Raw genomic sequence first — 26470 nt, forward strand, 5'->3', positions numbered from 1 at the left:
GCAACCAGCCCCGCCCCCTCGGGGACTGTTTGCCCTTCTTCAGGGAGTCCTCCACAACCGCTCTGCAAACTTCCTTCTGTGCGAGCAAACAGCTCACAAGTACTGGGTATTCTTAATAGTTTCCTCATTTTCAGAAAAGCTCAGCGCTGGGTGTCAGGGCACGGGTGTCTTGGCTAGCTTAGCCACCAACCGGGAGTGTAACCTTGAGCAGGTCAAGGTCCCTCTACATCTTGCTTCCCTTATCTGCACATTTTTAGGTCGACCAGTCTAAGATATGATGAGCATGACTCTTCCCTGTGTCCAGACCACCCATGGTCTCATGCAGGCTGGAGCGGCTCCTTCACAGTCAAGCTGACCAGGGGACAGAGGACCAGCCAACAAACAGCCCCATCTCCACTCCCCCCTTCCTATCCTCCTAATTTGTCTCAAGCCACCAGGCCTTTGTCTCTACACTTCACCTGGTCACTTCTCTTTGAGGCATATTTGGGCTCATGCCAAGCTCTTGTTCCTTGCAGGGCTTTAAGCAAGAAAAAGATTTTGGTGCCCACCCATCTAGTTCCATAAATAATTCAAAATAAATTTGCATTTTGGAAAGCAGCCAAAATATATGCTGAAATTCTAATTGTTTTTTTTTTTCCAGAAGTTTCTGATCACACATGTTTAAAACAGTTCATCAAGGCTTCATGTCTCTTGATCTACCTCCCAGAGCCTGCCCATTGGGGGGTGGCCCATCACCTCATCTGAAAGCACTCCTGGGACATTCTGCTCTTTGGCCCCTTCACACAGCTGCTTGGACCAAGTGTGGACACCTGACCAGCCAAGCCAATCAGGATTTTGAAAGAGAAAACGTCTGAGGTAAGAGACCAAAACCACTATAGCCCAGAAGAGCTAGGAGTTTGAGCCAGAAGGTCGGAGTCAGAGCCCTTGAGGTGGTAATGAGGCCCAAAGGCTGGCCAAGCTAACAGGCTGACAGAGGAAGCCAAGCTAAGGAGGACAGAGCAGATGTACAGACAAGAGACCAGGTAGCTCCAGAGAGAAGCCGTCAGTGCTGACAGCTTACAGGTTCTTAGTTCCAGAGACGCGGCTGCAGTTCCTCCTACTAAATGTCATGAGATTCTTCTGAATCCTGACCGTTAAGCCCCCTCTGGTTAATCTTGCTACCCAACGTGTGGCCTGTGGAACAGCCACCACAGGAGCACCTGGGGACGTTTTAGAAACACAGAATCTCTTGCCCAACCCTGGAGCTAGTGCATCTGAGCTGCTCTGTCTGAATCTGCCTTGTCAAGGGATCCCGGGTCATGTAGTGATCCCTATGCAGGATCCACGTGCAGGGCAGACGTGGTAGGAGTTTTTCTTCCTGTTAAGACACTCTGCTCCCTCTCCGGCTTCCCTATCCCCGTCAGCCCAGGGACCCCACCAAGAGTCCCTGCTTCCCAGCTGCCCTGCTGTGCAGCCTCTGAGCCCTGGCACCTCCCTAGCCACCCAGCCCAGTGCCTGGGCTGACACATCCAGCAAGGAGTAAATGAATCACTGCTAGCTACTAAGCCCCTGCAGCCAACCAGCTCCTCCTCTTGGGAGGATGATCTGCCCTTCCTCAAGGAGCCTGCCACAGCTGTCTGCCTGCCTGGCCCACTGGCACTGCCTGCTGCCTCCCCCTCCATTTCCAGTGCCACGCTGCGGGAGAATCTCCAGTTAGGACTCAGGCAGTGCACCCGGCCTGCCCTGGCTTGCTCGACAGCCTTGTCCCCAGGCCAGTTTCCCCAGCCCCGGTGGCACGGTGTGCCCCTCCTTGTCAAGTCGCAGGTCTTGAGAACTGGCTGCCAGTGGCCTGCCCCAGTGACAGTCCAGAGACCTCAGCAGGTAAAGTCCTCAGGACCCTAACTGGCACCCAGGAAACAAAAACTCTCAGCTCCAGCTCCTCTGCCAACATCAGGAGTTCCAGGATTGAGTGTGGAAGGTTCCAGACTGATGTGAATCCTCCTAAATGCAAGGAAAGATGAAACGCTATGCCTCGAAGTCCTGCCCACATGGCAGGCAAAGTGCTTGCGTGTAACCAGGGAAGGCCAGGCAGGTCAACACTGGGGCTGGGGTGCTCCTGGGTGGGTCAGCGCACTCAGGGACAGAAGCCCCAAAGTCCTGGTGTTCCACCCGGGGACCCCTGCTTCGAAATGGCCCATAGACACATATCTAAGCGTGATAGGAGTCATCCTGAAAAATCACATAATCATAATCACCTGCATCTTTTTCTGCAAAGTCTTCTTGTGCCTTATCTCCTTGAAGCCTCACAAGAGTTTGAAGTTACTCTAAAAGGTGAGTGGTATGGGCATAATCGTCCCCCAAATGAGCAAGCAGGGCATGCAGGGGCAAATGGTTTACCCAAGGTCACCCCAGTCATGGTGGAGGTCAACTTCTGACCCTGTTCTAGTGCTCTTAGTGACTCAATCAGACAAATTTCTTGAGTTGTTTTTTCCTGTGCTGCTGCTAAACTCCTGCCTCTAAATCCCTTAACACATTCCAGTCATCTTCTCTCATCTTGCCATGAAAATAGCTCTCAAAGTTATCAACAGCCTCTGTTGCAGGTTGAATTGTGTCCCCTCCCCCCTCCAAAAACCAGATGTGATCACCCCCAGTACTTGTGAATGTGACTTTATCTGGAAATGGGTTAGTTGCAGATGTAATCAAGTTAAGATGAGGCCATACCGAATTAGGGTGGGCCCTGTCTAATAGTACCAGTGTCTTTATATGAAGAAAGCCCATGGGGAGAAAGTCATGTAAAGACAGAGGTAGAGACTGGAGTGACACATCTACAAAGCACAGAATACCACTACAGAAACTAAGAGACAAGGAAAGATCCTCTGCTAGAGCATGGTCCAGCTGATACTTTGTTTTCTGACTTTTACCCTCAAGAAATGTGAAACAATGAATTCCTAGTGTGGTAAGCCACCTAGCTGGTGGTAATCTGCTATGGCAGCCCTAGGAGATGAGTGCAGTCTTCATGTTATTGAATCCCAAGGACACTTTCTCGTATGGTTTGACATCTCAGCTACATACAGCTCTGGTAGCCTTGCATCTCCCACAAACAAATTCTCTCCTTGACACTGTGCCCTCATATTCTCCTTGGTTCTATCCCCTGGCCACTTTCTTCTCAGTCAACTTTATAGACTCCCTTGCTCTCTCTGGCCATTGTGTGTTGGAATTCATTAGGCTAAGTCAGTCCCAGACCCCTGCAGTTTCTTACTCTGTACTCTCTTGCACAGTAATTCCATCCAGGTCACCATTTGACTCTCCACTTAATCACTGAAGACTCCAAGGATCAGAGTCCAACTCTCCCTTTGAGTACCACAAGTTCATCTCCAACTGCCTATTTAATTCTGTCAAAAGCCCATCAAATTTAATATGCCAAAGGTGGGGCTCATAATCTTCCCCATCCATCCAGTTGAGTCTGACAGAAACCTGAGAGTCATCCTTCTTCCCCCTCACCCTCTGTTCAATTTCTTACAAGATCTTGATTTATTTCAAAAATATTTTACCTCAGGGCACCTGGGTGGCTCAGTCAGTTGAGCATCTGACTCTTGATCCTGGCTCGGGTCATGATCTCAAGCCCCACCTCAGGTTCTGCACTGACAGTGTGGAGTCTGCTTGGGATTCTCCCTCTCCCTCTCTCTGCTTCTCCCCTGCTTGTGCTCTTTCTCTTTCTCAAAATAAATAAATAAACCTAAAAAAAATTTACCTCTCTCACCAGTCCCTTTCCTCCATCGCCATGGCCACCATGCTAGTGCAGACCCTTGGCCTCTCTCACTTGGACCAGCGGACTGCTTCTGTTGGCTGTCCTTTGTTCCCTTTTGCTTTTTTCCTGACATTCCCAACCCACTATCCAGAGCAATCTTGAGACATAAATCTTTTTTTTATGTTTATTTATTTATTTATTTATTTTTAGAGAAAGAGAGAGTGAGCAGGGAAGTGCCAGAGAGAGAGAATCCCAAGCAGGTTTCACTCTGTCATTGCAGACCTTACACAGGGCTTGAATTCACAAACAGTGAGATCATAACCTGAGCCAAGGTCAAGAATTGGACACTTAGTTGACTAAGCTACCCAGGTTCCCCTCAAGACACAAATCTTATCAGAGCTCTGTCCTATTTTAAATCCTCACCATCATCCCATAGTTTTTAAAATAAAGAGTAAAATGCCTAAGTGGAACTCCAGGATGCTGAAGAGCACTGCCCCTTATCAATTAGGAGAAGTTAGTTAACGTCTCTATGTCAGTTTCCTTTGCTGTAAAATAAACATAAGAAGAGCACATATCTTGTCGATTTATCAGAAATAATAAGTGAATTGCTACATATGAAGTACTTAGCATGATGCCTGGAACATAATAAATCTGAATAAATCTGAAGTTAAAACATCAACTTGACAGAATACAGTCAAGTATTATCATCAGCAATATTATAATGTTTATTTATTTTTTTAGAGAGTGAGACACAGTGTGAATGGGGGAGGGGCATTTGAGAGGGAGACACAGAATCCGAAGCAGACTTCAGGCTCTGAGCTGTCAGCACAGAGCCTATGTGGGGCTCAAACTCACAAACTATGAGATCATGACCTGAGCTGTAGTAGGTGTTCAACCAACTGAACCACCTGGGCACCCCATTATCAATAATATTATTACTATTATACAATCATTAACAAAATTTCTAACCTAACAATGCAACCTGCTTCCCTCTTGCTCTCCTCATCCAGACACACTGGCCTTCTTTCCTATCCTTGACCATGTTATGGCTTCACCTGCCACAGGACCTTAGCATATACTTAGCATATGCCTATTATATCTTCTACCTCATTGCTAAGTTACCTCCCACTCAACTTGCAGATTTCATTTGAAGTGTCACAACTTCAAGAAGCCTTCTCTGATTTTCTAGACCAGAACTAGACTCCCCATCATTACATGTTCTCTTTGTTACATTTACCACTCTTATGATTATACATGTATTTAAGTGACCACTTCATTAACATATGCCTCTTTGACTGCTTTGTGAGTGCAGGGCTCATGCCTGGTTTTCTTACCATTTATTCCTAGTGCCGAGCACAGTGACCTGTGTCAACCCTCAAAGAATGTGTGCTGCAGACATAAATGAACACTGTCGATCCAGCTCACTACTTCCAGCAAATCTCTGCTTCTTTAAGTCCCCCCTCAGGCCCATGGTGCTGAAATTACCACAAGGATAAGCAGGAAGAACCACCCAGGTGTAGCCTTTGTAACCAGTGCTGCTCTGTTCCAAGCAACAGGGAAGTAAATGTTCTCTGTTCTGTTCCTTCTCTCTGGGCAACCCAGTCTAGAGGCATTAAAGCCATCTATCGTGCTGTTTATCACAACACATCCAGATGCTCTGAGCAATAAAGCTGTTCACAATACACAGTCATCCCATTTCTGGAAAATGCTCCCAGTTGAGCCTTCCCAGGGGATCTTGCAGATGAAGAAAGACACCCATCTGTCTGGGAAGGGGACTGATGTCTGCAGAGCTCTCTTTCAGCCTGGTGGCATATGCCATGGGACCTGCCATCAGAGCCTGCAAGTAACAGACCCTGAAGTGGAGCCCTGTCCAATCAAGCTGACAGCAAGTGCGGCATTTGTTCAGGGTATTAGAAAATGCCAAGCTCAGGTTGATTTTTGAGGAGAGACTCCTGTTTAAAATAAAGATGGTTTTATAGGGGTTTTCCCATCTACAGCCAAATAAAATCAAACTCTGCAGAAAGAGTTTTTCTGAGAACAAAGGAAGGAAAGAAGGAAGGGAGGGAGGGAGGATGGAATGAAGGAAGGAAGGATGGAAGGAAGGAAGGGAGGATGGAAGGAAGGAAGCTTCAGCCTCCTGGATCAATGAGCCAAGTCTAACAAGATGAAGTTTAATAGGAGTTAGTTTAAGGGTTTCCACTTCAGTCCAGAAAGCCAACTGAAAAACTGAAAGCAGTACAGGGTGGTAGAGATGAGCCTTAGTAGCAGCCAGTGTGACAAAGATTTTAGGGGTTTTACTTGACTCTCTGCTGATTAGAGTCATCAGTGCAACATGGCTGCCACAAAGGCGTAAGTAGTGTTAATGAAAGGATAGGACCTAGTAAGAGAGAGAGGACTGTCCTATCCCCTCATTATGGTCACAGCACACCTGGAATATTGCTCTCAGTATAGAGCATAGAACATAATTTTCACAGAATACAGTCAAGCTGAATAGCTTCACCTGACAGGTAAGGAGGGGCAATTTCCAGGAAGAGTCATGCACCAGAAAACAATGCGAGGGTCAACAAACCAGGGTCATCTGGCCTAGAGGCCAGTGCCTCAGTGCCTGGAAGGGACAGGCCTAACGACATTCAAAAATTGTGGGTAGGTGGAGAAAAAATTAGTCAGTCTATGCAACCCTTTATGGTTCCCCTAGAACTAAAGAGAAATATGCAGAGTGAAGCAGGTTTGGCTCAATATCAAGAACATCAGTGTTGGTGTTGCTTTGCCTTTTATTTTCAAATTATACAACTAACATATGTACTTTGTCAAAGAAAAATTCAAGCAATACAGGTATATATAGAATATGAATTTCCCCCCTTTGCTTCGCTACATACTCATATTTTACTCTCCCTTCTTAAGGAGCTATATGTAATTTTAGCACACACCCTTTCAAGTCCAATGCAAAATGCATTTAATTCACACACACACACACACACACACACACACACACACACACAGTTTGAGTTCAGGGTTTCTCCCCATCAATGAAACCATACTTTACCCATTGGGCAAAGCTTACAGAGCATAGATCTAGACAGAGACAATGGACTGCCTCCAGAGAGAATGAGATCCCCCTCTATTAGAGATGTTCAGAAAACAGGCAGTTACTAATCCAGGTTCTTGCAGAGGGAACTCAAGCATTTGGAAGATCCTTACGTCTCTCAAACTTTACCTAAAGAAGAATCACAGAAGGTGATTTTTAAAATTCAAATTCCCAGTCCCAATCCAGAGAAATGGACATAGTAGGGCTCAGGGGCCATTTATCTGAATTTTCCACAAGCATCCCAAGTCAGTCTACTGCAAATAGTCAATGGCTCAGACATTAGAAAAACACTGGAACACATGGTGAGACCACTTGACCTTAGGGGTCTCTCTGTCCCTGGCCCTCAACTTGAACTGGATCAAATTGGAAAATCCTTCTCCTGAGGAACAGTTTGCACTAAAGATACAACCATGATGTCCCATAACTAACTGACTGGCTACCTTTGCTTGACTTTCCCAGGTCCCTTGGCCCTAGTACCGTACCCTCTCCCCATTCTGAAAAACTGATAGATTCCTCCAGGGGGCTCAGCATGGAGTAAACAGCTAGCTTAGGAAGCAGAGTGAGGGACACATCAAATCTGTAGTCCACCACCCCCAAGCCCACTGCAGGGGCCAGTTTTGAGAAGTGCAAAGATTCTGCCTTGCCCCAGGCTCCTCAAGAACAGCAGAGCAGACTGGGACCCAATAGAGGACAAGTCCCCTGCAGGCATCCATCACCCATGTGTTTTTGGGCTCCACACAATCCCTGGAAGGGGGGGGGTGCTGGAAAGGTGTGAAGGGTTTTAATAATCATGATGACTGGGGGCAATAACATTAGTCAGTGAGTGGGGCCACAGATGTTAAACACCTTGCAATTCGAGAAAACCACACAAAGAAAAAGTGTTCCTCTGCCCATAATGCCAAAAGTACTTAACCTTCCTCTCCGTGCACACCATCAACTATGCTACTAGTGTTGATGTGAGCTGTACTGCTTAATTTTGTCTCCAGCTAATCACATTGACATCTACTCTAAGACAATAGGATCTAGAGGATATTGGAGGAAAGAGCATGGACTTCAGCAGAAACATAGGCAAAGTGCACGGCCACCAGCAAGGCAAGGTTCCAGGTCACCCCCAGCTAATCCAGCCCCAGACCTGAGAAATCCCCTCTTGCCCATGGTTTCAGCTCCTAATGAGGAACTGCCCTCCGAGCAACACAAAGGCGGCTTGTTTTGGGCTCTCTCACCAGACAGCTCATGCACAAAGAGGCTTTTTCTCACCTCAAGGTGCTCTTGGCTGGTTCGACAGGAACGCTATGCGCAGCAGGACCATGTCCTCAAATGGTCGAGGCTATTTGCTCTGTCAACTGACAAATGTCATTTATCACTTGAGACAGAGATTGGATATTGGGGCCTCTGGCTGGTGAAAGCTGTTGAATATTTTTTTCAGGATGGCTTAGCAGAAACTTGGCAAACTGAAATGTTTTCTCATGCTGTGGATTTAAAGGTACAGTCTTCCTCTATAGAAAAATGTCAGCCAGACTTTACGAGATGGCTAAACCCTTCGGTTTGGTTCAAATGCATGTAGTACTTACTCATGCCCTGTCTCTTCTTTGGGCACTTTACCAGTATTTCTTCACCTTCTCCTAGTGTTTTGTAGACTGCATACTCCCAGGAGATGGAAATCAAGCCTCTTCCTTCTGACCCGCCCACAGCACCTAGGACAGCACTGGGATCACCTTGCATGCATACAGATGCACCCGCTGATTATTGATTGGCCATTACCTGACACGCATGTACTCTCTCCTGGTCTGTCTTATTCATTCTGTTCCAGTTTGCAAACTGTCCTCACCCCTCCTAACTTGTCCAGAAGACACAATCCAAGACCTCCCTCAAGATGTCTTTCTTGAGTAAATTCCAATCTTTCTCTTATTTCCCTGGATTTAAATGAAGGAACAGCTTGGAAGGATGCATTTGCTTATGTGCTATGTATCTTGTCTTTTCAACTAGCCTACTGGTTTCTTGAGAGTGGACATCACATTTTCTGCTGCCTCTTTGTCCCCACTTGAAACTTGTGCTAGGCTGTGTCTTCCCCCGATCACATAGCTAATAATCAACAGTGCTGGGACCCAAACCTAGGTGTTTCAATTCCAAATCCAGTCATATACCCACTAAAACAAACCTTCTTAGTGAGCCATAATAATCTCGAAAGAGTCTAATTTTGATATTTTCTCTTATTACTGAATCCATGAGGGTCAAAAATACAACTTTAGCTACTTTGCAGACTATGTTTTGTTATTAATAATGCTCTGAGTGACTAATTTAGAATTTATTATTTTGAACCATGAACAACAACTGCATATATTTCATTATTTAGGAGAGTGAGTTATGCTTCTGCCTAATTAGTATTTTAAGATTTGTTTACAACTTTTACAGTAGCAGGCTTTTCAGTACTGACTCTTCCCTGGGGATTTCCAAGTCTTTGCACATTATGGTTACTCTACTTGCCCCTGAGGATTTTAAAGCTCTCTATTCTTTAATTTATTTACATAATCATCCTGGGACTGGAACACAATACAATAACAGTTAACATTTATTGAGCATTTATTGTGTGCCAGGCATTGTGCAAAACACTTTATATGCATTATCTTAATTTTCCCAAGGATCGACATGGAGAGTACTGTTAATATTCCCTTTAAAGAATAGAAAACCTCGTCTCCAAGACAGTTAAGTAAAATTCTCAAGGTTATCTAATGCAGTAAATTCAGAACCAAAATCCTGGGTCTGTTTGACTCCAAAGCTCTAATCAGTAGCTACTTTATTGAAATGACTCCAACTGGAAGCTTAGGGACCTGGATTCTACATGAGACTCTGCCAATGCTGTGTGACTTTGAGGCATGGAGAGAAATGGCAGTAGAACTTGAAGGTGAGTATGCATTTATAGCAGAGGAAAACATGCTCTGAGCAGACAGTAGAGCATCTTTAAGGCTTAGAGAAGTTTCAGTGTGAAAGTACGAAGGGTAACAAACCACTGAGGCCCTACAAAGATACACCCTTAGGCGGCAATGAGAGATCAGTGACATCTACAGGCAGCCTTCCCAAAATGTTTTCTGGATATACTTGGAAGGATGGAGAAACCAAAAAGACACGGCAAACACTCAAGAGTGACAGAATCTAACAAAGCCCCAGGGTACCCTAGTAGAACCAGGCTTCAGATGTCCCAGAGACAGAATTGTGATCTGGTGACTTGAGCTCCATAGAGCAGAGGCCACCCCCGAAAAGCAAGTCTAAGTCACTGTACTACCTGCTTCTGGTAATGGCATCCCCTTGTTTGGGGAACTCTCTCTCCCCTGATGTATTTCTATTGAGCTGCTAATTACAAAAATCCTCCCCCTGATTACCAGGGAGGCTAAGTGTTCCAAAGAAAGCAATCATAGCCCCTCTGCAGGGAAATCGGAATCTTTGACAAATGGGGGCGGGGGGGGGGGGTCCAAGAGGTAATAGCTGCCATCTGACAATCACATTCTAGAGTGTTGGTCCACCTGCTGAGGTGCCCAGAACTGCCCTGATGTCCACCCTGCCTGAGGCCTACTGGTTCAGCTACTACTCTTTGCAAGCTACGCCGAAGCCTTCCAATAATGCATTTTTGCTTAAGTTACTTTAAGTCTGTTGCCTGCACCCAAATAACTTTGATACTCACTGATAAAGGGAATGGGGATCTAAGAATGTCCTGTGTGGCCTTAGGCTGGACCCAGGTCAAGCCCACAATGACCACAACCTGGGAAGTGGTATCTAGACAATCTAACAATCGGTTGGACTCCAAAAGAACTCTTTTGGAAATACTGCTAGGTCCAGCAAAACCTCTCCACCACATCCAGAACCAGAACATTCCATTCAACACTGCTGAAGTAGTGTTCAGTACTCTCTTCTTCAGAACATTCCATTCAACACTGCTGAAGTAGAAAGAGCGACCTCCTCCCCACACACACCGGCAGTCTTCATGCACTACTGCCTCTTCACTCCCTCCTTCCCCCTCCCTGCCGCATTCCATGCAGTCTATCCAAACACTACAGCCTAAAGATGAGGGGTCGAGATATCTTTCCTCCAAGTCAACAGGATTAAAGGAAGTCATACATTATACCAATCCTTACAATCCTGCAAGGTGGATATAGTTGTCACCAGTTTTCTGTGATGAAACAGAGGCAAGAAACATTAGTCCCAGGAGTAGTTTGCACAGCTGGTGGCCCCTGAGGTCCATCTGGGCTCTGCTGCTACACGTATCAGCCACACCTCTGTGCCTCCTCAGCCCTCCTTGTTCCCCAGATCTTCATCCTCTTGCTTCACCTCAGTCTCTACCTTGGCCAACAAAATCAAAGCCTGATTGGTTCTTTCACATGAGGCCAGCCAGCCACATATGCTGTGTCAGGGGTATCCAAGACCACTACCACCCCAGGTTGGATGATTTTCTAGGATTTACAAAACTCCAGCATATAGTTGTACTTATGTCTATGAAGATCAAAGGATACAGCATGCAACTAGCATGTGGAGAGAAGTCCAGGGGAGACCTGACCTCTTCCAGTGGTATCCTTCAGGACTCACTCAATTCCTCTAGCAAGGGGTTGTGACAACACATATGAAATGTTGTCTATCAGGGAAGTTCCTCAGAGACTCAGTGCCCTGTGGTTTTTACTGGGGACTAGCCATGTAGATAATGTTGCCAGCACATACCAAAACTCCAAATTTGCAAAAGGAAAACAGGTGATCAGCATAACTTGCATGAGAAGGTCTAGGCACAGTGATGTGAGCCCTTCTGAAATGCAAGTTCCCCAGTGCTGGCCAAGGTCTAACCTTTCCAGCAGGCCTTTGTGAGAACTGCAGCCTGAGGCGTACACTATTTACTCTGTTCCACATATTTGTGGGTTGGGTGAAATGTCATATTATAGGGCATGAGCTCTTTCTCAGTGGCTTTCAAGAGGGTCAGATAAAATAAATCCTAAATACAGGGAAGTTCCTTCCCCAGGGGACTTAACTTTGACCACTAGGAGAAATAGAGGAGGATAAATCCCCTTCCCTTTTTCCTCCCAAGGACTGTTCTGAGGCACGGTTTTTCTGTGTGGGCTGGCCAAAAACATCCTGCATGGCTGAGCAGGTGCACCTGCTGAGCAACTGGCTATGATCATCTTGTTTGTTGTGGTTGTGTGTGTGTGTGTGTGTGTGTGTGCATGCGCATGCGCACGCGCACCCATGCACACATGCTATCAGGAACCAGAGGCCAGCACAGTAACATATCATCTTGAGTTCCTTCCATTCCTTCCCTGCCTCTTTTCTCTTGTCCTTCACTTTCCTGGGATAGCACTTCCCACATAGTACATTAGTACTTAAGCCTTGATTCAAGCTCCAATTTTTAGGAGTCTCTGCCTAAGATACCACACACTGTTGGGAATATCTTGGAACCAAGCCACTTTAGTTTTATCTTACGCTGGGAAGGACCACCCAAATAGGGTGAATGGTCTGGAAGCCTTAAAGAAAGGCATGTTTATTCTCTAGAAGAATTAGATAGCCATTCATTTATATAACAAATTACTTACCAAACACTGAAAAAAGGCAAAGCACTGTGGCCTTGGGGCAACAACAGTGAGCTGGACAGACATGGTCCTTGCCCTTGAGGATCTTGCAGACTTATGGAAGAGACAATTGATTAAGTAATTACCAAAAAATATGATAAGTGCTCTGAAGACCAGGATGCTGCAGGATCCTAACCTGGCTCAAGGAAATGAATAGCCTCTTGGAGCAAACAGCGCTTAAGTGGGAGATGGAAAATATGTCGGCATTAGCCAAGGCAAGGGCCAAGGAGAGAGGGGATATCTGGGCTGGGGACATGAATTGAGGAGTGGGCTCCACATAGAAGTAATGGGAGCCAGAGGAGTGGTTAAAAAGGTACAGAGAGAAGTGTAACTGGCATAGATAATGCACTTAGCCATCTCTCCCTCCCCAGAACTCCCATGGAACTTGGAACTGCCAAAACTTCTCAAAGTCCAAAACATCTATCTGGCACCTCAGCTGTGAGTTAACATTTCATCTGCATGAGTCTCCTCCCTGCAGCGAGGTTATGGTGATCCTAAGAACAAAGGGAGCAAGTGCCTTGCCTAACCTGGAAACAAGGTAAGTTTGAAGATTTGACTGTCTATGTGCCCTACTGATTTATTAGGATCCCAGAAGGGGAGAATAGCTTGAGGATTTATCTTTTTGAATTTCCTCATTTTGTCTATTAAAAATAATGGGAAATCAGAGAGATGAAAAATCTTCCCAATGTCCTAAGGTTTTTCACACTGTATTGTAATTGTCCAGTAACTGTTGTGCCTCCCACATTAAACTCCAGAAGCCACCTGAAAGCAGGTCTGTGTCTTCCTTGTTTGCTCTTATATTCTCAGAGCTTCACACCATGTCTGGCACACACAAAATACGTTTGGGGTTGTTGTTTTTTTTTTAATTTTTGTTTTTACATTTACTTATTTTTGAGAGACAGAGCACAAGTAGGGGAGAGGCAGAGAGAGAGGGAGACACAGAATCCAAAGCAGGCTCCAGGCTCTGAGCTGTCAGCACAGAACCCAATGCAGGGCTCAAACTCACAAACTGTGAGATCGTGACCTGAGCTGAAGTTAGACACTTAACCAACTGAACCACCCAGGCACCCCAGGGTTTTGTTTGCTTAATGTTTTATTTTTGAGAAAGAGAGTGTGTGTGAGAGTGAGGGAGGTGCAGAAAGAGAGGGGGACAGAGGATCCAAAGCAGGCTCTGGTCTGACAACAGTGAGCTGGATGCGGGGCTAGAACTCACAAACTGCGAGGTTATAACCTGAGCCAAAGTCAGATGCTCAATGGACTGAGCCACCCAGGTGCCCCCAGACATGTCTGTTTGAATGAAAGGATCAATAAAATACTAGTTTAGGCAGAGCCCAAGCTAGGAAGCACATCTTCGGATCCTTCCCAGTGTTCTACTCACCAGTACTGAGTCTCACTTCTCCATCATGTGCAGAACCAGATCCAGCCTTTGGAGGCTGATGATCCTCTTGTTGGAGCCCCAGGCACAGAGTCTGCCCCTGGCTACTGCTCTGAGTAGCAGAAGTGTGTTAAGAAAGTACTTTAGTTCAAGCACAACATTAAGTTCAGCCCCTAAACTCTGCCAGTGCTATTGATTTCTGGGGGGTTTTGAAATGGAATGAGCGGCTGATTTTCTCCAAATGGCACGTTTCATTCATGATGCATGATTGTAATCATGGCTGCCTGAAGCCTGCAGTCCCCAGCTCGGGGGGGAAAAAAAAGAAAGAAAGAAATGACCATTTTCTGGAGTGAATACACTGAAAGGGCAAGAAATCCATATTCATTTTCTTGCCTCTCGGCTGGACTCTATATTTCGCAGGCAGGTGGAACAAAAATCTTTAAATATCATGCTGATCCAGGAAATGCTCGGCAATATTTAAAGAGCTCTGCGAGCCTGCCTCGTGCCCCTCAGGTCCTCCGCAGGCAGCCCCCACGTCGCCATTGCTGCGGCTGCACTGAGCACGGCTCCAGACCCCGGGTTCAGATTAACTGGCGCATGACCTTTACAAAGTACTGTAGTTTATAGGAATGTTGAATTTTTCAGCAGCTGGGGAGGACGGGCACTCGTGGGAAGGGAGGAATGGGAAATGACTCCAGGCTATTTAAGCCTCCAAGGGGAGGAATGAACTGGGCTTCGACTTTAATTATGTCCGCTGCCCTCTGAGGCACATCAGGAGACAATGGACTGATACGATTAATAACGATTCTCCTGCCCTCGCCCACGATAAATAACTTTAAGAAGGTCTTCGGAATATCATTTAGGTTCTCCGCCTCCCTCCTCCAGCACTGACTTCCTTTTTCCTTGGCAGATGGCTGAGATCTCAGGACTCCTGGTGCCTTGACCTCCTGCAGATGTTGGGCTCCGGATGAAGGACTTCTGGGAAAAAGAAAAGAAAGAGCCTGAATGCGCCAGATCAGGGCAAGCCATGGGGTGGCCCACTAACTGCTTTTTCATGATTGTCACTTACAGCTCTGATTTACCCACACGTAAAGAATTGTGTCAGCCATTGTCGAGGGCCTGAAAGGGAGACCGATGCAAGGGAGGCGAAGTATTATTAAGAGCCAGGTCAAATGGGCGATGAATGGACGATTATGAGCAGGGGCAAAGTGCCGTCGTTAGGATGCCGTAACAAACTAGACGTTGATATATTGTCCTCTCTGAGATCCTCCAACAGGCCATTATGGCTCCCCTAATGAGATTGTCATGCATTTCTCTTTACGTAGCTATTAAAGTCTTGTCTACATCTGCTGAGGTTTCCAGGGGAGGTGGGTGAGAAGCAACGAGGGGGAAGGCGCTCAGTATCTTCCTCTCTCCTGCAGTCCACCAGATACCCCAGAAAAGGCCCGATGACAGCAGATGAACTTCCAAGGGAAGCAAAGGGTGAGAAGTGGCCTTGGTTTGGACATGGGAGAGGAGGGGTCAGCAGAAGCCTTCACAAAGGCTCCAGATCAAAGGGCCTGCTAGGAGTGGCCAACAAAGTGCCGCTTGTCCCACCACTTCTTTCTCGCCCCAGATGGTGAAATAACATGCTCGGTGCTTCTCATTCACTCAAGATCCCTGGACATCAATGTGTGGGTGGCGACCCAGCCTGTTCCATTTAATGCTGCTCAGCTCAGGCACAAATACTTCCTTTTTCCTCTATAAGACTGGAGGAGAAAAGATTGCAGAGAAAAGGCCCTGATACCTCTATGACTCCCTGCCACGTGGGCTGTGGATTTGGGACGATCCCAGGGCCCATGAGGGTGTCGGGGTGAGGGGGGTCTCGTCTACATAGATCTTTCCCTCACTGCCATGCAAGGACCTTAAGGAAAACCCTGCCCCACCCCCAGCTCCACATAAACTTGTTTCACAAGAAGCCACAACCGCAGGCCTTACCTGAGCCTCTCCGCCATGACTAAGACACTTGGTGCTCCCAAGTTTTGCTCCGAGACATGTGACATTTGCTGTTGACTTCTCAGAACAGATCTGAATGTGTACAACTGGCTCAGTTTGAAATAAAAAGCACTTGTTTTTATGATTTCTTTGCCCAGAACAACAACCACCAAAGAACACATGTAAATGTAAGCAGAGTGACTTGGAGCTGGTACTAAAACATCTCCGAAGGAGGCTTTGCAATGAATCTATCAGATGTCTGGAAATAGCTCCGCAAGAGGTATGCAGAGGAAGCCCCTCCGCTCTAATGAGACAATCAGGCCGTGGGTGAATACATTTTGATACACAATGCTTCTGTGTCTGGTTTATTTTGGAAAAACAGGAGCCCCTTTCCCCCTTTTCAGGCCAAATGCAACACAATAGAGCAAAGCCACATGAATCTATTATGTCTTATAGGGCTTTTAGCAGGAGTATGACTGTTTAACCAGGCAGTGACACGAGAAGAATTACTATTAGACACTCCAGCTGAAAGTAGAGATTTTATTGATTCCCCACACTGGCCTGCCTTTTTATCTTTGATTGAGTGGCTTTCATGAATCCAAAAAGGTAACACTCTTGCATTGAAAGCAGCAGCAGGCAGTCCAGCCCAGACTGAAACCATCTGTCAGTCTAAAAGAAAGATGAAGGTACTTCTCCAAGTACCACTATCTGGGCCCCTCTCCCCACAGGACCATCCATCGCCTAATCCAGCACAGGCCCCAGCCCCCTGTTGAACGACTCCGCGAGGCCGCTAAATCTTGACAGAGGGCTCACTGAAGAGATAAGCAAAATACACCTTCGTATAATTAGGACACTAATTGCACCCTGAGACAGAGTAATTACATCCCCCTTTTTAGGAAAGCCGTTAGTTCTGCACATTCTTACTCTCCAGGTTTTTGTGATCATTATTTTTTATTGTTTCTGAGGTCTCATTTGGAAAACGATTGGATTTGTCTCTCTGTTTACTAAATATCAGACATGATGTACAAACATCTTTCAATTAGGTGTTCTGTGAGGAGCCCTCTCTCCCGTCTCTATTTTAAACGGGACTCATTTGCATTCATGGGCAAATTAGGATGCAGAAAAGCGTATAAGCAATGTGCAGGTTTACACTTCAGTGAATATTCATAAAGTACCGATTCTCCTCGCGACCATTTCCCCAAAAATGGCCCTCCCACTATGTGCACTGTGTTTGTCATTCAGGGAACTTTTCATTTATTTTAAAGTGCCAGGTTTGGAGACAACACAAATGTATTCGGGCAGGCCCTGTAAAAGCCAGCGCTGAAAGGAAATGGTGTTTTGTTTCATGCCACAACAGAGCACGCTGGGAATCCTTGCGTTTGACGATGCCGTCTCCCTGTGCAGGTATCAGGGACATAATCCAAAGGGACAAATGGATCAGGCCGAGGCTGGAGGAGAGACAGCCCTTGTTCTGTAATACATGATCTGTTCTCCAAGCTTCTGCCAGGGCAGGGTCCTCCGTGCACAGCACTCTGGGACCCGGGGTCTTCTTGCACTCTTCCTTAGATCCAGTCTTCTCCAAGGTTAGGTCTACATGAACGGCATCATCTGGATAATTCAGATTTTATAAACAAAACCCACTTTCACTTTTATTGTGTGGCTCGGATGATATGTAAGGCAATTGTATAATCCACCTCCAAATCAAATAAGCCCCTCAGTGAAATGCAAGGAATCAATATGGAAGGAGAGAGCAGGCAAAATTAAACATAAAGGCTTTGTCTGAATCTTCTGTACTCCAAGAATGAGGCATATTTTTGAACTGGAGCTAGGCTTCCAATCCCTTAAGTATCTGCACTTCATATGAGGAGTCAGTCAAGTGGGCAGCAGGATTGGGGCAGGGCCAGCCTTCTGGAGAGGAAGAAGAGGGCCCCATATGGAGGAAGGCCCTGAGTCCTGGGAACAAAGACTGTCAGGCCACTGAGCAGACCCTCCTCCTCCCACTTCCTCCCATAAGGGTACTGCTGAGTAAACACTTCCACAAATATGACTCTGGCTTTGCTCCTTATAGCTTTGACCCTACTTGGAAGGAACTTAAAAATATAAGAGGAAGAAGTATAAAAATAAAAATCAGAATGAAAAGGAGCTACAGGACCCAAGAGCGCAGGGGCAGTGAGACACACGGAGCTTCTGCTCACTTGCCTCTTGGCACTCTCACACTCGTAATTCTGATAATACAACTATTCACAGCATTCATGACCCAAAGCCACTGACCCAGCTTCCTCCATGGGGGAAGTATAAATGTATGCTTTGTTGACCCATACTGGTCGATCAGCCAACCAGATTTGCATCCTGGGGGCAGATATTTGTAGGCTGCTCATAGACTCCCAAATGCCCCACTACCAGACCCCCAAAGAGGAACTGCTTGCCCGAGTGGATCTTAGTAATAGACAGAGGCCATCATCTGTCCAATCATGGTGTTGCCCCATGCAGGCTTCCCAAACTGATGACCCTGGGTGTGTGGAATGGCTCTCACGTTCCCAGCCACCACACCTAAAGTCTGCAAACAACGAAGAGGGAAAAGAGGAGAAGGACCACAGACACCAAAGCATAAGCCCACAGAGAGAAACCCCCTACTCAGAATTCTCCAGATCTAAAACTGGTTGAGGAAAGTAAAGATGAGCTGAAATCAACCCTTGGAGATCTCAGATGCCATCAGGGCACAGGGATCATGATAAAAAAGGGACCCCCCCCCACACTTTATGTGTTATGTTTTTGTTCCAAACCAATCAGGAGAAATAAAATGGAGGCTGCTTTATCAAATGGGGTGGGGGCGAGGGCAGGAGGGAGATTCACCCAATGTCAGAGCGGTCTGCTTGCTCTGTAACCTCTCATGAGCTGTGCTCCTCAGCCCACGTAGTTGTTCCATGTCTCCTCCTCATTCTGACCTCGGCCCAGCCTGGAATTCACACTCAGCTGTTTTGACACCGCGATTACTCCCCATCTCCTCCCTGTCCCTGCCTTGTCCTTCTGCAGCTCTCCTGCCAGTCCTAGAGCTGTGTCCTTTCCCTGCTTTGCTCCCCTGCTGCTGGACATGACAGGAAAAGCAAGTTCTTACCAGAGCCCATCAAAACTCAAGCAGGGGGCCTGTGTTTGTTATTCCTTCTGAAATCCCTGAAGTGGTTGATCCAAATGTCTTGCCTCCTTCCTGCCCCCAAACCTACTCCAACACCCTTTCTCCTTGAATGTGGCCTTGCTCCCTGCTTCACCAAGAGCCCATTCCATTTTGTTTTATCCTGCAGAAAAATTTCTCTTTTCCTTCTCCTTCTTTCTCCATACATCTCCCAGGGAGGAAGTGCCCTTTCTGGAAAAGGATGTCCTTTTTCTCTCTCCCATCTCCCCAGCCCTCGCTTGCTTGCATTTCCAATCTCCCAGGCTCTCCCAGGAACCCCCACTTGCCTGCCATCAGGCCGGGCCACCTGCTTTTCTCTCTCAGGTCCTATTCAGATATTCCTGCTTTTCCCTCCCCTCCAAGTACTCTGAAAGAGCCCCCAACATCCCCACTGCCTGCCCACTCAGTCCTCACTTGACCCCTATCACCTTCCTCACCTCTCAGGACTCAGGAATGACCTCACAATCCCACAAGACCCCCTGACCTCCATGCAGTGTTGACTCTACTGACCACTCTCCTCTAAAAGTCCAGGGTTTTCCTGCTATTTCACCATCCTGAGTGTCCCACTACTTCTCTGACTATCCCACCTATCTGACAAACCTAGGGAGTGAGGTTTCTTTCCCTCACTCCCCAAATCTGAGAGCTCCCCACAGTCCTGCTCTGGGTTCTCTTCTCCAACAAGGCTCATTGCTTCACCTCTTTGCAGAAAACTCACACTCTGTCTCTGCACCTCTACCTCTGATCAGATCTCCAGATTCATATTTCTAGCTGCCTTGAGGAGCTTCCTACCTAGAGGGAAGGAGGAAGGAAGGAAGGAAAAAAGGGAGGAAGTGCAGGAGGGAAGGAAAGGAGGGAGAGAGGAAAGAAGTAAAAGAAAGGAGAGGAGGGGTGCCTGGGTGGCTCAGTTGGTTGAGCATCCGGCTTCAGCTCAGGTCATGATCTCACAGTTCATGGGTTCGGGCCCTGCGTCGGGCTCTGTGCTGACTGCTAGCTCAGAGCCTGGAGCCTGCTTCCGATTCTGTGTCTCCCTCTCTCTCTGACCCTCCCCTGATCACACTGTGTCTCTCTGTCTCTCAAAGATAAAAATAAAAAGCATTAAAAAATAAAAAATTTAAAAAAAAGAAATAGGAGGAGTGAGAAAGGGAGGGGAAAAGAGAATGCAAGGCAGGAGTGGAGAAGAGAAGAAAAAGAAGGAGATGGAGAATGAGGGAGAGAGCAAACAAGGGAAGGAGGGAGGGTGGGTATCTGGTTTACATTGCCACTCTTGCAAATTATCACATATTTATGGCTTAAACAATAGAAATTTATTACTTAAAGTTCTGGAGATCCAAAGCCCAAACTGGGTCAGCAGGACTGCATTGCTTTTGGAAGCTCTAAGGGAAAGAACCCACTTCCTTGCCTTTTTCCAGCCTTGAGAGGCTGCCTGCATGCCTTGGTTGATGGCCCCTTCCTCTGTCTTCAAAGCCAGCATGCTGGATCTTCAAATCTGTCTCCAACTCTGACCCTCTTGCGTCCCTCTTACAAGGACCCTCATGATTACATTTAGGGCTCACCTTAATCACATCTGCCAAGTTTCTTTTGCCAAATAAGGTAATATATTCACAGACTCTGGGGATCAAGATGTGGACATTAGGGGGATAGGGTGGGGGTATGTAATTATTACTCTGTTTACCACAGGGAAGGAAGGAAACACACGAGGAGATAGGGAAGGAAGAAGAAATTCTATCCAGACTCCAGTACTCCTTCTCCACAGCATTTGTCCTGAGTTTTCAACCAACAGCTCTCTCTCCCAACTCTGAACCCCAGCTGTCCCTTTTGGCTGCTCTCTGGTGGCTCCAGGAGAAGCTAGGCTGTAAGTTCCTGGAGGCACGAACTGTCCCTTTCTCATCTGCTTCTTCTGCAGCCATTCACAGAGCCTCTCTTGCGCAGAGCACGGGCCCAGTAATATTTGTGGGACTGGATTGAATTGTTGGAGGCACGGCGTCCCTGCCTGGGCCTGCCCTTGTGGCCTCGGCTGACAGCCTGGAGATTAACTGCCAAATGAATAAAGTTGCTGAGCCTGGCCCAGCTGTGCCTTTCAGAGTGTGTTGGGGTTTGCTTTGCCAAGTGCAGATTATTGCCCCTGTCATTCATCTTTCAGGAACCCGAGCTGCGGAGCCGAGGCGGGCAGGACCACCTGATCACAGCCGCAGCTGCCCAGACAGCCAGCCAGCCAGCCGGGGCTTCAGCTCACCTGCCTCTGAGTGACGCGAGACATGACGCCAGCCCCCGCAGCTGCCAACCGCAAGGCCGGGGAGGCCTGAGGCCGCGCTGTCACCATTCACCTGATGGTTCCAGGCGGCCTCTCCCCACCCCAACTCCCACCACCTATGCTTGGCGGGACTGGTAGCGCTTTAATAAAGATGCAGCTATGTATGCACGAAGGTTGTCTGCAGTTTTGGTTTTTTTAAGGAGTCAAGAATACACGTAATGTCCGGATCATTAGATCAAATATGACTGTGAACCTTCAGACGAGGAGTCTCACCCCAGCACTGAGGCCACAGTTGTCTGGTTTTAGACGTTCTGGAATGCAGCCTGTGATGAGGGCCCGGGAGGAGCCCCAAGGCTGGCCCCCAGGCGGCTGGCCAAAGGGGGCTTCCATCTTTGGGTGTGGCTCTAAGGAGAGTCCCACGGGCATCCAGGACCCCCTGAAGAGGAAGCCCAGTCCAGCCCCTCTGGCAGAGAACACGGCTCCCAGAACATCACAGCCCAGGAACCAGGGCACCCTGCTGCCAACTTTTGGCAATTCTTGTCCACACCTCCTGCTTCTGAAAGCCGCTCAACTCGTCCCCACAGGTGGTAGGATCCTGTTACCCGGGGCTCCCTGCTTCACCCTCCCTTTCTCTCCCTCTCTGAATTGTCACCCCTTCCCAGGACACATTCCTTGGACATTGGTGAGAAACCCAAAGTGAAATGAAGAGTCGAAAAAGAAACCTGATCTGAGAGCAATGTATATGGTCAAGTTCTTTCGAAAGCAAACAGACAAATAAAAACCCTCTTGCATTTGTGAATTATCAACTCCTTCATTCAGCAAGTACACACCAGTGTCTACCATGAGCCAGAAAGCGTTCTGGGTGCTGGGAAACAGCAATGTGCCAAACAGACAGCAATCCCTGCCCCCATGGAGAGGGAGACAGGAATAAACACGATAAATAAGTAAAATGGATAGCATGCCTGACAGCATGAGTTTTAAAGAAAAACAGGCAACACAGAAGTGGAGGGGGAAGTGTGCATGAGGCTGCAACCCCAGCTGGATGTGGTCAGGTGCGCGTCAGAGAATGCTTGCAGAACCAGAGAGCATCTGTTTCACTTTCCCCAAGTCACCTGGTCTCAAGGTTTTGCCTTTCCTCCCGGTTTTATGCCTGCTCCACTGCCTTCCTGCTGCCTGGGAGTTTGCTTATCTACATTGCAGTAACTGGAACTACAAACAGCCTGTACTGTTAGTAGAAAAATCCTCCCACTTGGTCTGGGGATGATTCCCAAATGCAAGGAAGTCAGGTAGCAGCTGGCAACCTCCCCTTGAATAACCCGGTGCAAGCTCAAAGGAAGGCAGAGCTCAGTGCCCAAAGACGCTGATCAGAACACTGAAAAACTAGCAGACATCAAATAACATCCAGTGAAGGGAGCAAGGGGGTACTTCAATAAACTAGGCATCCACTCAAAGAACTATGAAATCACCATTTTACATTATGACAGGGTTTCTCTACCTCAGCACTACTGACATTTGGAGACAGAAAATTCTTTGTATTAGGGGCTGTTCTGTGCACTATGGGATGGCTAGCCGCGCCCCTGACCTCTTACCCACTAGACAGTAGTCCTGCCCCCTAGTTGTGACAACCAGAAACATCTCCAGATATGGCCAAATATCACCTCCCAGTTGAGAAACATTGCATTATAAATATGAGAGCTATGTCAAAATATGGGGAAAATGAATAAAAAACTAGGACAGGGTGACAATCTCTTCCTCATCATGAATTTATTCCTACCATCTTACAAAGGCATACAACTAAATCACATTTTTATGCATATAATGATTTGCCTTTTTAAAACAAAATCAGAAATAAATGAAAGCAGGAGTGTTGCAGAAAATCTGGAGCATATGGTTCTATAGTAGAGAAACATACACACACACACACACACACACACACACACACACAGAGTAAAAAAGACCTCCAAACTGTACCTTCCCTATAAATATTATGATATAAAAACATGAAAATAGTTTGATTTGCTGGGATAGCAGGATTGTGGGTATTTTTTTTTTTTGCTGCTGCTGCTGCAATGTTTCAGTGTGGTTATGAAATTATACAGGAACGTAATTACATTTTTAAAGTCTCTCTCTACAATAAGGCTCTCTGATGGCAACAGTGATGGAGAGCTGTGTGTTTGGTGGGCACTATAAGGTTTTGTTAATGATGATAGAATTCAGGGCAGAAAGTCTGCCCTTGCAGCTGCGGGGTAGCTCACTCCTTCAAAAAAACAATTTGCCAGGCCACAGGAGGTGCAGAATTCAGCCTGGAGAATGAAGGAAATGATACCACTATCCCTGACATATAAAAAGACAAAACTCCAAACCTCCAGGTGTGAATCTAAAGGTGACTCTTCTAAAGAGAGAGCTTACGGGAACATTGGGACTCTATTAGGAAATTACACCTCTCTCCGGACTTTCTGGGCAGATTTCATGCTTGTTTCAAGGGTGCACTGCAGCTCCCACTTTGCATCCCACTGATGCAAATGTTCACAAGTCACCTCTTCTTTATACACAGCAGCACAGTTGGCTTTGGGCTGGAACAATCAAAAGTCTTCACTAATGACTCAGGGTTACAAAGTGGAAAAGCACAAACCAAACTGAAAATCTAGGTCATCTCTCTTGCAAAATACTACCTACTCCTTTTCAGTTAACAGAGCACCAAAACACTCGCCTCCTTCCTGTCTCTCCCTCCCTTAGTATAACAGCTACCATCTTCAATATCCACCTTGCAGGGCCTTATCCTAGACATGGTCATTCTTCAGAGTCTGGACAAAATAGCATGTTGAGTTCTCTCCATCCTCATGGTTTGGTTCCTGACTAAAAATCTTTGTGTAAATTGAGAGACGTCAAGAATGATTTCATAAGACCATGCCTACCCAGAAGAGGGCCAACTTAATTCTGTGGGACCCAACAGAGTAGCCATGTCAGATTACTACTTGATAACAACCTCACCATTCACTTAAGAGAAACTCGCATGCAGTAACAGAGTATGGCTGCTCTGTAGTAACCTGGAAAGTAACTTCGCCTTACTCCTATGTGCATGGCCCATCAATTTCTATCATGTTCTCTGGTATCTTATGGACCTTCATAACTTTCATCCAACATAGTACCTGGCAGAGGTAACCTCCTATGGATTGGCACTGAACTGGTGCAAGGAGGCAGGACAAAGCAGGATAGCGCAAAATAAGAGTTCAGTGTACCTCTTATGGAGACAGATAGATAGATGTTCAGTGTACCTCTTATGGAGACAGATAGATAGATGGCTTGGGTTCATATCCCATCATTTGTCCATCTGTCCATTATCTACTCTGGAAAAAAATATTTTCAAATTTTTGTACATCTGCTTCTTGACTTTTATAATTTGCAGATTGGAATGATGATGATGGTGGTGGTGATGATACTGCTGATGATGGTGACGGTAGTGGTGGTGATGGTGATTGTAGTGGTGGTGGTAATGGTAATGGTGGTGATGGTAGTGGCAGTGGTGGTGATGATGATGATGGTGATGGCAATGATAAGGGTGTTTGTAGTGGTGGTGATGGTGATTATGATGGTGATAGTAATGGTGGTGATGGTGATGATGATGGTGATGATGACAATGATTTAAAGAATAGTTCAAATAAACCATGCAAAGCCCCTCGCTTATAGTATGCATTCAAATGCCATCATCACTGTACAACTGCAACTTCAGAGCCTGTCCCTGCCACTGATTGACTATGTGATCTCATTATACCCACCTGCTTTCTCTGCACCTAGCTTCCTGGCTGAGAAGTAAAGTTACTATCCTTATTGCTTTGAGTTGTCATGAAGAAAACTGTATTATAATTATGTTTAGACTCTCTACATTGGATTCATAAATTACACAACCTAATTGTTGGCCCAAGGACCCCTGTTAGAAAGTCAGCAGTCTGGGTCAGGAGCAGTGGTCTAGTTAGACACACAAAGTTCAGAGCTTACCAGAAGAAAAAATGTAGAAAGGGACATAAACAATATGTTGCTTTGTGTTCTAAGTCAAAGGATCCTACTGCTACAACAGAGTCAGAACAACCTCCTAACTCAAGAAAGGGTCAGTATGTTTTATTGCCAAGGTTGACTATGTCCATACCCACCCATGGAGTCTCCATAACTTCACACAGCAGGTACCACCTGTGGCCAGTGGGCCTTTGTACTTCCCTTCTCTCAGAGAGGGACAATTTCTGGATCAGGCACCAAATCCATGTAGTTACAAAGATAGAAATCACACTAGAGTTATTCTAGTTATGGGTGAGCATCCAGCATTTCTGCTTCAGATCCTTCATGGCTTTGGTCTTGTAAACAAATGCTAAGTGACTTTAATCTAAGCTTACTCTTGGATGCACACACAAATCTAAGCTGTGTCATTTTTGTTCCCTGATTCTCAGTTCCCTTTATTGCTTTAGATGTGCTAAAGTCACCCTATGAGTGACAGTCAGGTTATGCAACACCTGTTGAGCTTTAGGATATGGAAAAAGGAGCCACAGAGAAGGTAAAGGCCACACTTCAGCAGCCCACATACTCTCTACTGAGAATGAAGGACATAAGAATCTTCTTTGGCTTTCTCCAGGCAAAGAGAAACCCTGGATAACACATAGGACCAAGAGACAAGATCCCTCCTGCTACAGGCTCCATAATCCCATAAGTCCATTGAGAGTTCACAGATAATTTCCAAGTCAATCATTCTATCTGCTCCTCACAACTTTGGACCTGCCTTCTCCTCCATCAAAATATTTCTGTGGATCACCCACCTGTCATCCTCAACCTTATGGTCACTCTACCACCATCTCCATGATCACATGTGCACTTTGAAATCAATGGATACTGCCTCACCTTCAAAACCACTGATTCCAGCTAAGCATTAAAATTTTTTTGTGTCTCGTGTCCATGAAATACAGCCAGATCAACACTAAACCATCCTGCACACCTAGAAAACTGATTTGAGGATTAACACAACAATCTGCACAAAATGAACCACAGAACTCAGCAGGTACATGGTGTGAAGAGGTGGACTAGGGGAGAGAGAAGCCATGGAGGACGGGGAGCTCTTTTTGTTGTGGAAAGGACGGAGACAGGGGGAGAGTATGGGAAAAACACCCCCCTCCTAAGGCAGCTGGAGAGAGTAGAAAACTGGAAACAGCCTCAGGGAGCAAGGAGAAAGGAGAGGGTTTAAATTTCATTAAGATTCTATAAACAAGGGAAGCGCAGAGTCTGAAACTCCACAGCTTGATACCTGGT

The sequence above is a fragment of the Suricata suricatta genome, chromosome 4 (genome assembly GCF_006229205.1).
Source record: "Suricata suricatta isolate VVHF042 chromosome 4, meerkat_22Aug2017_6uvM2_HiC, whole genome shotgun sequence".
NCBI classification, from domain to species: Eukaryota; Metazoa; Chordata; class Mammalia; order Carnivora; family Herpestidae; genus Suricata; species Suricata suricatta.